This window comes from Triticum aestivum, chromosome 4A, assembly GCF_018294505.1.
Source record: "Triticum aestivum cultivar Chinese Spring chromosome 4A, IWGSC CS RefSeq v2.1, whole genome shotgun sequence".
Classification (NCBI taxonomy): domain Eukaryota; kingdom Viridiplantae; phylum Streptophyta; class Magnoliopsida; order Poales; family Poaceae; genus Triticum; species Triticum aestivum.
The window spans coordinates 576,638,545-576,653,425 of NC_057803.1; the positions used below are offsets into that span (position 1 = coordinate 576,638,545).

The 14,881-nt window shown below is 44.1% G+C and overlaps 1 long non-coding RNA gene across 16 annotated transcripts; it reads left to right on the forward strand.

Annotated features, from left to right (window-relative positions):
• Positions 1–7,731: 7,731 nt before the first annotated feature.
• On the forward strand, positions 7,732–13,223 carry LOC123087092 (uncharacterized). 16 transcript variants are annotated; one of them, XR_006441243.1, is made up of 7 exons: positions 7,736–8,300; positions 8,481–8,614; positions 8,702–8,813; positions 9,324–9,422; positions 9,501–10,890; positions 11,156–11,839; positions 12,954–13,223. It is a non-coding gene; the product is annotated as an uncharacterized lncRNA (long non-coding RNA). The 16 variants fall into 16 exon arrangements; XR_006441240.1 differs by having other exon boundaries at positions 8,748–8,813; XR_006441235.1 differs by having other exon boundaries at positions 7,732–8,300; positions 8,481–9,422; positions 9,501–9,897; positions 10,728–10,890.
• The last annotated feature ends 1,658 nt before the right edge of the window (positions 13,224–14,881 follow it).

Consider the following 14,881-nt stretch of genomic DNA (forward strand, 5'->3'; position numbering starts at 1 on the left):
CTAGTTGCCCAAACGTTCGTTGTGTCAATGTTGCTTTCCTATTATCTGACTTGGCCAATGATAGCAATGCTAGTGTGTTAATTTTGTGCAGGCTGCTGAAGATAAGAAGACAAACTCTGAAAACAACAAGGCAACCTCATTGTTTCTTTCCAGTAAATCTAGGCCAGGTAATATGGCAATAACTCATGATTAATCTGTTTAGTTCCCGTCCTAATTTATGTTATGATGCAGTGGTCAAGACACTCTCCACTATCAATAATACAAGCCTGCCAAATTCCCCATCTGAATCTATTCAGTATCCTCTATCTCGAATGTGACGGAATAAATGTATGTTTGTGAACCAATTAATGATTGAAGCAATGATGGAAATGGTGGATGAATCAGAGGTGCAGAGTCGTGCGACACAACAACTGATCAATGTTTTCAGAGACAGTGTGGCAAAGTAGCAAGAACTTGCCCACATGCTTATGGGCGTCATCTGTGCTGAGGTTGCAGATTGTGACGTTGTAGATGGTTAGGTTCTGCTCATTTATTTGCACTGGCATCAATCTTTGATTGCCCAGTGGATATAATTTCCTGTAATATATTCTGGATGTGCAACGTTATTCCATGTATGCCGTACCTTTGCTCGTCGTAATGGGCTCAAATTATCTAATTTGGCTAAAGACATGAACGAACTTTAGTGGGCCCATTAAGTTAATGGGCCGTTACTAGGCCGAAAGTTAATGGTCGGCCCTCTTACCTCCCGGGTCGTTAACGGGCCGACATCGAAGCGGGCAACAGGTGGCCCCAATTTATTTCATGGGCCGTTAGCAGGCCGTTACTAAGTTTGGGCTACATATGGCCCAACTATACTGTAGGCCTTTAGCAGGCCGAAAGAGACAGCGGGCTTGTATTGGACCATGAAGAGCATGGGCCGCTAAGAGGCCGAAAGTCAGGTCGTATTGTAAACGGCCCAACTGTGTTGTGGGCCTTTAGCAGGCCGAAAGAGAAACCAGGCTGATATTGGACCATGAAGGGCATGGGTCGTTAAGAGGCCAAAACTAAGGTTCGACTACAAATGGCCCAACTCATTTATGGTCCGTTAACAGGCCGAAAGGCACACAGAGTCGGAAATTGGCCCAACACTTAAATGGGTCGCTAAAAGGCCAAAACTCAGGTCCGACTACAATGGGCCCAACTGATTTATGGGCCGTCAACAGGCTGAAAGTGACACCGGGCCAGAAATTGGACCAACACTTAAATGGGACACTAAAAGGCCGAAACTCGGGTCTGACTACAAATGGCCCATCAGATTTATGGGCCGTCAACAGGCTGAAAGACACACCGGGCCAGAAATTAGCCCAACATTTAAATGGGTCGCTAAAAGGCCGAAAGATGTACATCCTGAAAATTGGCTCATCCATTAAATGAACCGTTAATAGGCCGAAATCTCATCGGGCTGATATTGAGCCCAAATATATAGCGGGCTGTTAATGGGATCGAACTGACGATTTGCTGCAATGGTGTCAAATCTTTAACGGGCCGAATTGGCACATCTCGTATGGGTCGTGGGCTTAAATGGACCTGACACAAGTAGACCTTATATGGGTCAGCCTGCTAATTTTTACTGGGCCAGCCTTTTTCACCAGAATGGGCCACTGTTGGGCCGTGCCATGTGTCGACCTATCATAGGCGCCTCCTGTCCAATGAGTGGATGACATCTGTCTCAACGATGAGCCGACACGTGTTTTCTCTAGCCAATGATGATTTTACACGTGGAAAATCTCCATTGGTCGGTGCTGTTAACGGGTTATCGGATCCAAAACCCGACCCGGTAGCTTAACAGCGTTCCGTTACGATGGATGCCACGTGTCGATCACCCTTGACGAAAGCACTTCTGTGACGCGCGATTTATCGTCATGGAAGTGGACACTTCCGTGATGATAATTTTGGTAATGTCATGGAACACTTCTACGACAGCACATGTATGACAATCTTGATTCCGTCATAAATTTGTCATGGATGTACATGCATCACAAAAAACGCGACCTACTGTGACAAACATGTATCATCACGGAAGTGTATTTTTTTTGTAGTGACTTATGCATATTCTCTCTTATTTTACAAGGTTTACATGAAGAGGGAGAATGCCAGCAGCTGGGATTCTGGGTTGAAAAAGGAGCAAATATTAGAGATCTATTCTGCACAGCTCCAAAAGTCCTGAAACTTCACGGATCTCAACTTGAATCCGACTATGTCGAATTCGACCAGATCCTACTGAGTCCATATTATCCGGCTAGCATCCGATGCTCCATAGCTAGTGAGACCAAGCCAACAATCGTGTCATATGCTAGTCTAGTCAGCTGCGCATCCACATAGCCCTTTCGACTAGGACCTTTTAGGACAGTCATCATACAATGCATAGTCTCACAAACAAGTCATGTACTTATTTGATACATATTATTGATAATGTCCAAGGACTATCTTTATTCATAAACACATAGAAAATATCATCATACATGATTGCCTCTAGGGCATACCTCCAACATGAACAGTCTCGGTACATCTGTAGATAACTTGCATAAGAGAAGTACTTTTATCGTTAAAACCCTATCATTTCTACATATCCAAAGCGACCAAATAACGACAAGCGATCCCATCCGGGTAAGAGTTCTAAACCTATGATCAATCCCATGTAGCCAGTTGCCAAATACATTAGCAACACTACAAGGAGGATACAAGCTAGAAACTATTTGGTTGACTGACCATATAGAACGAGCCAATTTGCATTCGAAGAATAAGTGCTTTATTATCTCATCATGGTGAAAAAAGACACATTATGGACTTCCATGCCAATTCCTCTTAATAAGGTTATATTTAGTAAGAATAACTCCGCGGCGAAGATATGACGCAAAGATTTTATTCTTAAGTGGTATCTTCATCTTTCAGATCTTCTTGTTATTATCAACTAGCACATCAAACTGGATTAACGCTCTATACATAGACTCTACTGAGCACCGCCCGTTCTCATGTAGGTTCCACCGGAATACATTAGGACCAGGTGAAAAATGCACTGTGGACAACCGCTGGAGCAAGATGTTCCACGATTGGCGTCTGGGTCCAATAAAATCCCCTCTAAACGTCACATTTGGCAGAAATGATTCCATTATCGTGGCGAGAGTTCGAGATATGCAAACATGGATTAGCTCGGTAAAGTTTTTTTGTGGTTCAAATAGTTGGCGTTATTTTCCACATTGATTAAGGCTTCAATCCACTGAAGATCTGAGGTCACAAGGATCCCGGTTGTGAGGTTCCACTAAGGACCAAGTGCACGAAGGACAATCACCAACGAAGGGTCTACAAAGGAGCAACCAACCTATGACACTATGGCTTACGCTCACGAAGGCCTAGCCTCAGTAAGGCTAAATCTTCATGAATTAGGCGATCACTGGACCCTTACAAACTTCTTGGTTTTTTCACAAGCTTGAAGACTCCCAAGCACATAGCCGATCTAGGAGGCGTACACCCTCCAAAAGTAATAAGATTGATACTGCTTGGCGATGAATCTACTGCTCTTGTGCTTTAAAAGATAATTTCATCAACACACAAACTATCTCCATGTTTGACTTTTGGATTGGAGAAGTACGAGTGAAAAACAAAGAGGGGTCATATCTCAACGAATTGACCTGAATGGTTGGAGTAGAAAGCACTTTAAAATTAGCACAACGGGTGGAGTTTTCACTCAGAACACATTGATATGAGAGAGATTTGCTTTGAGTGAACATGTAGGAGTATACATAGACGAGGTTAAGGTGACAACTTTCAGATCACTTGGTCAGATTGAACGGATAACATTGTGAGAATCTCAGGCTACTAGACACAATCTCTGTAACCACTTCGAAAATTTCAGATAAGGGGGTACGGAAATTCCGAGAGGCCAACAGAAGGTTTGTCATGGGCCTTGTTGGTTTCAAATGGAATGGTTAGCAGCTCCGTAGTGCTAGGGTTTGCAATGACGTTGGATTTTTCATGGTTGATGCAATCTTTGGAGGTAATTGATGCACTGTGAGATGACACGTATGCATCAATTAGCTGTGTGTAGTTTGGAGCTAGAAATTCTATTAACCAGCCACGTACCGATCAAACCACGCATAGGTCATTAAGAGCATCTACACCCGGGCACCCCAAACCCTCATCAAACGTCCGGGCGGGCTGCCCGGTCATTGACCGCTCATGAAATTTCGACCCAGCCGGGCGCCTCAAACGCCGGGGCTGATCGGCACCCCTCATATTCATTGATATGGGGTGCCCGGGCGCGCATGGGCGTGTCCGCCACATCGGGGCCGGCCCGTGCTGGCGCCCGACCTCACATATATTCTTCCCCATCCGCTCACCGGACCAAACCCTAGCCACTTGACATTCCTCCCCCACTCCACTCCCTCCTCCACCCGAGCTCACCTCCGGAGATTTTCGGTCGTCTCCAGCATGGGGGCAGCGGATCTGACTCTGACCAGTCTGGATCCGTCGACTGGGATGTTATCCCTTGTGGGTTAGAGGAGGCAATGACGGTCTGTATTGCACTCCGCCGCTTCCGGGAGGACAGCGACCGGCCGACAAACGGATCTGTCTGGCGTGACTCCATGGCGTCGGCTCAATGGGTGCTTGAGTCCTCTGGGGTTGGATCACCGCGACAATGGGAAAATCTCCTTCCCCATCACCGGTCGAGCAGACTATGAGTCCCACCGGGAACGGGCGACCCGCCATGGATAGAAGAGGATAAGGGCCGCAGAGGCCTGTATCGCGTATGAAATAGCAGCGGCGGAGGCGACTGATGCGGCGGCGCGGGCGGCTGCACAGGAGGAAGCCATCCGCGCCCGCATTATGAAGAAACTACAGTGAAGGAACACGCACCCTCGTCTGAGAGCAGAATCGGGTGGTCCATGCCATGGTCGGACTGCCACCGAAGGAGGACAGCGACAACGAGGACAACTCCGGTGACGAGCAGATCCTGCTCGATCCCTACTGCGTCTTCGACTGGTACTTCCGTGAGAAAGACGACGGAAAGGGCAAGGGCAACCGTGGATGATCTCCACCATTGCCAAACATGCCAAAATTTGATAGTCCGATGGCATGTTAGTACTGATGGAGTAGCCGGACGATGTGTCTAATGCATCGACGTAGTTGCATGAGTTTGTATGGATTTGAGATATGATAATTGAGGTGTCCGGTTGTGAGAAGGAAAATCTGAGGATTGACCGATCAATGTCCACGGACATGTCCAGTCCGGTTGTAGATGCTCTAATCGTGTTTGTTCGACAATTTAGAAGTACATATCAGCGGACGATATTTTTTTCTGTTAGTTAGACAATTATACAAACTTCTGATACCACGAAAACAAAAGACTGTGTGTTCAAAAAGGAAAAAAAAGAGACTCTGACACCTTATAGACTATACCCATTGAACGAGAGTCACTACTACTGTACTAGTTGAGAAATAAACAACGACCAGACACCAAAGAAAGAAGGAATACACATGGTGTATCTCTATCTCTACGAACGAATGAACGATCAGCAACCAAATAATTCACTCTACACGTTTCGGGTGAAGTGCTGCAGCCTACGGAGGTGGCCTGTGTGGGCAGCACGAGGTCCCCTCCGAGTTCGGATCGTGCGTGCAGCAAGAGGCCCCTGGCCCCGACAGCAGCCTCGCGCTCGCGCCTCCGCCGTGCCCGTGCGCGCCCGCCACCCCCGGCCCCGGCCTCGCCGTGCGCCGCGGCGGCGGCCAACACAAAGAGGAGGAGGAGGAGGAGCTTGCTCGTCGACTTCGAGCAGCTGGACGGCCCGGCGCGGCCAGCCATGGCAACAGCTCGATCGTGGACGCGTGGTATACAGTTGGTCTGATCGATGTCTGCTTGGATTCACCTTTTGACTTTCGATACGAATCGTACGAACGGGGTGAAAACATATATAGCGGAGGGAGAGCGCGTGCATGGAAAATACGAAGCAGTTTTCCGGTGTTTTTTCGTGAAGTTTTCCGGTCGATCTGGTCGTGCTCTGTGGCACTTGGGCAGCATTTTCACGGAATCATCCGAGAAAACGGCGGCAGTGAAGTCGTGGCCGACCAATGCAAAACGTGAGAACAGCACGAGGAACAGTCTTACTATTTTCGATACATACACACACGTGGAATTGTCGTGCAGTGTAATTTCCTCTTCCATTTTTAGGAATCGTCGTGTAGTGTTATTTCCTTTTTCCTTTGGATGATTGATGAAACGGGAATATGCCTGCACATTTCGCATTGGAGACGGCTGATCCGGGCAAAACGTGCAAACCCGACGTCTCGGCCGACACACACGCTAGTCCCCCAAATGACGGCTGATCCGGTGGTTTTCCGTGAAGTTTTCTGGTCGATCTGGGCGTGGTCTCTGGTACTTGGGCTGTTGGGCAGCATTTTCACGGAATCATCCGGGAAAACGGCGGCAGTGAAGTCGTGGCCGGCCGGCCGGTCGATAGAAACGCGAGAAGAGCACGAGCAGGAGGAATAGTCGTGCACTGTTCTTTTCTTTTCCTTTCTGACACGGGAATATACCTGTACGTTTCGCCCGGAAACAGGCTGATCCAGGCATGAAAAAGTGGGCGAGTCTATGTCTCGTTTTTTTAACCTCAAAATGTCCTCTTCATTCAATAGATGAGAATGTTTTTTTAGGATAATAGATGATAATGTTACATCGTTAACCATAAGAGGTACTACAATAGAGGGGGGAGGATCATCTAATCAGACCCTAAGCCTGGAACTTAACCAACCGAGCTAGTTTATGAGCTAAATAATTTGTTTTCTTATTCGCATGTTCATACTTAACCCTAATAAATTCGGGGCCCCTTAAAAGGCAATCTTGAAAAATCGTTGCAGCAATACCTGTAGGAGGCCTCTCATTGTTCATAATTTCTATTAATTCACTATTATCAGAGCTCACAACAACGCTATTACAACCCATAGATTCAGCTAAGAACAAGCCATGCTTGAGAGCCAAAGCTTCAGTCGAAAGAACATCTTGAACCACATCCAAATGTGCATTGCACTTCCCTTTTTATAACGAATGACTGCACCTGTAAAAATGTCTGGATCGAAAGAAGCATCAACGTTTATCTTAACACAATCACCTTGGTGGAGCCCATCTCCCCTTTCTCACCCTTGCATAAGGAACCACAAAAGACCTGGAATACGAGGATAACACTTTGATTGCCATCACGGATCTTTCTGGGACTGCACCCGAATATCACGGTTAATTTGCCTCCTTTCCTACCATCCAAAACAATAAGGTGTGCAGTGGTATCCCCAACCCACCAGGGTTCAAATCCTGGTGCTCGCATTATTCCTGGATTTATTTCAGGATTTCCGGCGATGCGCTTTCAGTGGGAGGAGACGTTCCCGTCGACGACGAGGCGCCTACGGTGACTTCGTAAATCTCAAGATGATATGCCGGCTCAGTCTCTCGGAGGTGCTCATAGGGATAGGGTGTGCGTGCGTGCGTTCATAGGGATGAGTGTATGCGCGTGTATATGAGCGCTTGTGTCTGTACTGATGCTCAAAAAAAACAATAAGGTGTGCATCAAGGGCACTTCCTCATGTGTTCCACGTCATCACATGCATACTATTCGGGACGGCCAATGGCGAGAGAGATTGGCGCTGGCCAATTGGAAAGAGCTCTCTGTCCGCGTCGGTGAGGTAACGAGACAAAACCTCGTTCGCTTCATCGCGAAGAGATAGGAAGAGAAATTTGACTTCAGCCCCACCTCCTTTGCTCTCCTGACGCACGTACCTCCTCTCCCAGAAATCCCACACAACCTCCTCTCCCCACTCCCCAGCTAGGTTGCTGCCGCTCCTCCGGCGCTGGCGGGCTTCCTCGGCCTTTCCTCTCTCTGCCTGCGGTGCATCCCTGGATCCACGGAGGTGGATGGCAGGGGCCCTAAGGTTGATGGTGCTGAGGAGGAGGCGGAGCGGTTCTGTTGTTGGGTTGAGCGGCGGCCGGAGTGGGTCGACCATGGAGATGGCCGTACGTGGCGTCGTTCTCGGGCAGAGAAGGGGAGGGGAGCGTGAGGTGAAGAGGAGGCCCATGGGAGCAGATCCGGCCGTCAACGGTAGGGTTGGCCATGGATATGGCCATCTGTGGCGGCGGCGTCAGGCAGAGAAGCGGAGGGAGGGCGAGATGAAGAGAGGATGGAGACGGAGACGGAGACGAAGAGCCCATGGAGAAGCTCCACCGATATCATCGGCGGTAAGAAGGCGACGCCCACCTCCACCTTCGTGCAGTCACCCAGGTACGCAGCCATCTTCCTTCTCCCCTATGCATTTGTTGTTTCTTGCTAATTTATTGTACATTGCTCTGTTTCCCCCCGTACAATTTGGCCTTGCCTCGCTTGCTTCTACCTATTCGACTGAAAAGGCTGGAGAGTTCGATGGCGATACATTTTACTCCAATATCAATACTTGTTCTGCAGGTAAATTTTGGAGTTATGCTAATCAGGAGGTGTTGCAGGAAATTGATATTGGCCATTCAGCAAATGTATTTTGCGCAAAATTTATTGAGGAAGCATTTGATGAAATATAAGTTTGAGAAGCAGGAGATGACGAGGTACAGCCTTTTCCAGTATATGTTTTCACTTATCTTTCCCAGTTATTCTTAGGCATATTTTAGGAGATGTTCATTTTTCTTTTCGAGGTTCGTCCGTTCGTGTTATCAATTTGTCTCGTTTAAATGGCATAAGGTGCAGGAAAATTTCTATGGAACTAGCTGCAATTTATTAATGTCACTCCAAGAGGGCCAAGCAAAGGTTTGAGTGACAATGTGCAACCCCTTTCCTCTAATTCCAACTGTGTCATGAATTCTTGTGTTGCTGCTATTCTGAAGGGCGTCATGTTGTTATTGTTGATGATTTAGTGCAATCTAGTGGAACTCTTACAAAATGCCAGGTTACCATTCTGTTGCAATCGCTGATTGGTACAGTCTTGTGCCATAATTTCAAGTTGTCGTACCAAAAACTTAATGCCTTTCAGAATTCAAATTTTACCTGAGTCCACAATTGATAGCATTACCAGCAGGCTTAGTCATGTAAAGTTGAGACGTTCAATTTCGTTCCTTCTCCAAACCTGGTAATAGAGTCTGTGGCATGTGAATTTTCATGTTGTGGGTCAATTTGGTGTGACATATTTACTTCATTGTTCAGTGAAATGGAAGTAATACATTTCAAGTGTCAATTATGATGCTACATGTGACTTATAGTTGCATATACTATGTTGTTCCTTTTTGCCCCATGAGTATTTATGTTCTGTTCATTTGGCAGAAACTTTTGGCTGCTTATGTTGTCGCAAAAGTTACTGCCCATGTCACTCAAACTATGTTCCTGGTCAGTCGTATGAATGGTTCATGATCGTGAGTTCTGGTAATTGGTGGTTTCTCATTGTTCCCTATTTTTCAGCTAGGCAAACTTCACTTTGCTCATTCTTTCTCTTAATTCCAGCTGGGCCAGGTGAGCAGTTTGATTACTTCTGGATCACGGATTCGTGCCCTCAGACAGTGAAAGCCATCAGCCAACCCTCCATTTGAGGTGTTGAGCCTTGCTAGCTCAATTGTTGACGCCCTTCAGATATGAATGTGGACTATGAAATGCGCTGCTCCCATATAGAGCTTTCATTTCTAGCTCGAGCAAAACAAATAATGTGAAGAGAGTCATCTAATTGTGTTGAATCTTTGCTCCATGTTTTGTTCTGTTGCCATCTTCCTTCTCCCGTTATGCATCCGTTGTTTGTTTGCTATTTTATTGGGCATATTTTCGACTGGAAGACACAAAGGAGGTTGTGTAGTGGGGATGGATATCTGGTGTTGGAAGAAGACGACGAGTAGCCAAATACTTCTAGGTATTATCGTTTGGCATGTTTCATTAAAATTCACATTTGCAAATAGATGTGCTCAGCAGTCCTATCCCCAACTTCATGATGATGCTTCTGTTAAGTTCATGCAGCAACACAAATATTGGGTTTGTACCATGTATTGTTTGCTTGCCTAAAAACAGATGGTTGGTATATTTCTCGCAGTTTAGGAACACAGTGAAATAAGAAATGATATTTGAAACTTGAAAGCTTCTTGCGTTGGTAGAGCCCTATTGGGTTATCTTGGAAATAACAAATAAGGCAAAGGTTGTACAATGTACAAGCTGCACTTGTTTGGTTTTGATACTCTTGAATGGTTCATTGTAATTGTGCCTGCTGTCATTTGCATCATACAACCTTTTGTATTTTGCCTGCTATCATTTGACCTCTAGGAAAACGGAGGGAGATGAATTGGGCAGAAACCTGATGTCATGGAGGTTTGCTCATGACCGTTGGTGTGGTGATGTTTAGTCACCGGAAACAATTCTTGAGCATGAGTCTGTATTTTGTTTCCTTATTCAACATAGCGGTGAGGAAGCAAGAGAAAACTTATTACTAAATCAATTATCATTCTAATTACAGCCGTATCTTATGGCTTGGTCATTTGAATTACTGCATATCTATTCCATACTCGCGAGCAAAAGCTCTGGTTAAAATGCATAATTGGTAAATTACACTGCCCTGGTACACGACAATGTTAGTTTCAGGACCATGCTTTTTGCTGCTGGTGTGGTATATAACTGTGATGGTATATATCTTACAAAGTGTTTCTGACTCGTTCTTCTCAGACATAGTTTTTGTTTATTTATTTGCTGGAGGCGACCGCGTCGCCGCCCATGGACATCACTGGAGGAGGCGCGGAAGACGGGCTCCGACTCCTCGGATTCAGACGAGGAAGGAGACGCCGTCGACGAGCTACGCATCCAGGCCCTGGAGCGCACCATGTTGGAGCAGCCTCTCGACTACGATTCCCATGTTCAGGTACTATGGTCCGCGGCATTCTCTCTAGATTATATGTCTGCACCAATGTCAGCAAGCATATGTTGCCTCGCTGCCATTGCTCTTTTGCGTATGAGCTTTGGGAGAGTCCATGATATATGGATATAGATGATCAAAAAGAGTCCAGAGAGTTCATCTCAATTCTTTCAGAAAATTAAAATTAATCTTGCCACTTGAAACTTGGTTAGAGTGATATTTCTAACTTTGCCATCTGCACATATGTATGATTATGGTATCCCATAATTAGCACCATGGAATGGAGCTTCCTCTGCTCGGGACGCCGGTCATGTGCTCGTCAAGGTCCGCTGATCCTTTCGCCTCCAATCCCATTCCCAGTCCCAGAATAAGCAGCAGCATCAAGGTCCTATCCTCTCTCTTTTTATCCTGGTACTGTATCTCACTGGACCTGTTCATGTGTCAGACTGTTGTACTCGTCAGCATGCAATTACTTGCAATGAGACTCGGCATAATTACACATACATAACCCATCTTGAGCAATTGAGGGTACTAAAACACAGCAGGCCATTTCTTTGTAACAACAGAAAATCTTTGATTTCAGTGCTGTTGGATTCTAGATGCAAGCTAGACAATATGTTCGATCAACTGATGTTTGTGTAGGTTCGTGGTAGAACTGATGGCCACTGACACTGACACTGATAGTATAGGGTTGCAAGCCTCTGAAAGGCAGCAAGTAATCTGGTTCGCACTCCCATCCTATGTAGGTCGATGGTACTACTGACCAACCAGTGTTATTATTTTCTCAAATTGTGTTAACCTTTGTCAAGAATTGATGTGGGCAAGCTTTTACTGTTTCTTTTGCAGCCAGATAGCTGCAATTAGTGAAGAACAAGATAGCTTATGGAAGGACCATGCTATATTGCTACTTTGACTAAATAAAAATTCATGGATGCAGATGCTAGAGACATACAAGGTAAGTAGGTTTCATAATCCTCGAGAGTGGTTATTTTGCTTTCTTGAACGAGATTAAATGTGTTCTATTAGTTTATACTATAACGAGTACTCTCAGATTGGATTTTGTGTTCACTATAGAATCTTGAAAGAAGAGGTCTTAGAAAAACAAAAGGGTCAATTTAACATATCTTAACAGGCACATGACCCAAGTTCCATTAGTTACATTCAACGTCTCGCTTGTTGCACTCTTATTCTCTTTAGCTCTGCTTTTCTATCTAGCTTCACGTAGCATTTTATTCTGACCGCACAATCTATACTGTGACTGTTCAAGCATGATTGTCTCCTACATAACCATACTACATTCCGTGCTTTTACAAAATTGAACCAAAAGAAACTACCTTTGTTTAACAATTTGTTTTCACAATGACTAGAAACTTCTAACTCCGAGAATTTCATTTTCATCCACTGAACTGTATCTCCGTCTTGCATTTTACTGTTAAATTCATCCACTGCAGTATTGCCTAATTTCTCTTACCACAGGACTACATTTCTTCAAACTCTGCTGGTTTTTAGTCCTTAAGCTACTCCAAACAGTAGATCCACGAACTTTGTAGCCCTTAAAAATGTGAATGATATATCAAGGAAGTGCCTGCTCCAGTGCTGACTAGGAAAATTAGATAGAGCTTTGATACTCCTATTTCTGTTCCCACCACGAACTCTACAACACTAAGGCCAAATTTTATATTGATCCTTTGCGTATTTTTCTTCATGTATAATTTCCAGTGCTGACAGCAGAAACTAATCTGATCCATCAAGCAATTATAAAATATCATGGGAATATTTCATCAGGCACCACCAAACTAACAATTCTTCACTTGACACTTTCAGAGCTTGTCATTGAGTGTATGACTGTTTTATAACTGAATAAGATTTGCTTTTCATCCACTGCATTATATGATAATCCTGTAATCTACAACCTAAATTCTATTATTATTTGCTTTACTTTCAACTTTCATCATTTACTTTAACATCTCGCTTAGTGCAATCTTCTTTTCTTTAGCTTTGCTTTTCCATTTAACTTCACAAACATTTTATTCTGACCACGCAAATTGAGAGCATCCTCCTCTGTTTAGCTTGGCGGGGCCAACGCCACCATCCTCACCGACGTCCAGCAAGCGCCATGCAACTAATGGTGTTGCTGCCATGACGACGCCTGCCTCCATGCTGATCGAGCTTTTCGACCTGCCCGGAATGGACAAGGTCATTTGGGCATCTGTTTTTTATGTGCTATTTGCTCTCTTTTTATAAGGAGTGTAGCTACATGATCAAATTTGTATGCGCACTGTAGTTCTATGTTGTATCTTTCTTTCTGAAGAAGCGACAATATGCTCTTGTCAGTGTTATTTTATTGCTATCCATTGCCATGTGCTACCAGATCAGAAAAGAGAAGTGAAAATGTGTATTTGATGTACCAAAGCTAAGAAATTTAGCTGTTTTCGTTAGTTTCAGCAACTGTTTGCCAGTACATAGGCTGCGCTGCCCTGACCACAAAAGCAAGTGAATGGTGCGGCCACCTACCAGGCACCGCCGAAGTTCCTCTCGGTACTACTATAAAACTTACTGGGCAATCATATTTAATTGTTGAATGTGTATAATCTGGTTCGAAATAATCCACCACCTAAGCAGATCAAAAAGTCTCTAAAATATTGTTGCTTGTTTTGTTATCAGATGTAAATTCTATTGCAAATTTCTTGCTTATATGTGCATGTTCGTAAACAATTAAAGAATAAAAGGGGTGAGAGGGTCGCTTGTCAATCTGGCACCGCACAAAATTTCTCTTAGAAGGCGCCACCGGGTGGCGCCCCAACACCTAGTAAATACCAAAGGACACCGCAACAAGCTCTGGTAATGGGGCTTGTCCCAAAAATCAGTGAATGATCAAGGCTTCAGTACAACAATTCCTCTAAAACATATTGTCCTGGACGATGAACAAGATAAATTTTTTCAAATAAGTCATGAGTACCCAGTACTTGCCATACAGCTTTGCTCGGCTACACTTGAACAGAAGATGTTTAATGTCTTCCGCTCCAATCGGCAAGTCTATGTCTTGCTTCTATCAGGGTGGTCCTAAGTCCTAATCGGCGCCTCAACCACCCGATCACGATACTAGCACCCTCATAGAAAGCCAGCGGTCCGCAGCCCATTAGCATGCTCATGCGCAGCTCGTTGGCTGCTCAACCATTAACTTTTGAAAAAGTGCAAGATTTTTTTAAGTAATAAAATATTTGAATTAAAAAACTTCACAAAAATTATGAATTTCGACATTTTAAAAAGTTCTTGTATATAAAAAATCATCAATTTTAGAAAAAAGTTCATCAATTTGAAAAAGTTCATCGATTTTGAAAAAAGTTCTCACCAATTTTGGGAAGATGTTTCACAAATTTAAGAACATTTCACGAATTTGGGGAAAAATTCACAAATTTTAAAAAGAACTGAATTTGGGAAACAGTTCATGTATTTAAAAAATAATAAAAATAATAAAAGAATAGTGAAATGAAAAATAAAAGAAAAAATGAACATAACAGGCCCAAACAAATAAAAAAATCCGACAGAAAGCTTCCAGAAGCTTCCTAAAACCGTTCCTAGAAGCTTCGCGGACCCAACAATCAAACTCCAGCGTACACTTTTAAAGGGCACCAAATAAGATCGGGGCTTCTACCGACACAAGAACGCATCGCCTCAAGACAGCTTGAAATGGGTCGGTATGGTTAATGTAGCTCCAATTTTTCTTAGTTTTGGTCATTTATATAAATTAGTCTGTTTGCCTAAAAACAATAAAATAAATCAGTTTGTATAGTTTATTTTTTTGGTTTTACTGCTGGTTTTCTCTCCTTTTTTCTTAGTGACTATATATTTTTGAATTTTTTGTAAATACATATACTCCAAAAATTAATGTACTTAATTTCTTTTTAAAATGTTCACCATAACACAGTGTAAAGTTAATAAAAACTATGTAATGGCAATAGAAAACGTTAGTGACATTTAGAAAATATTTAAACCT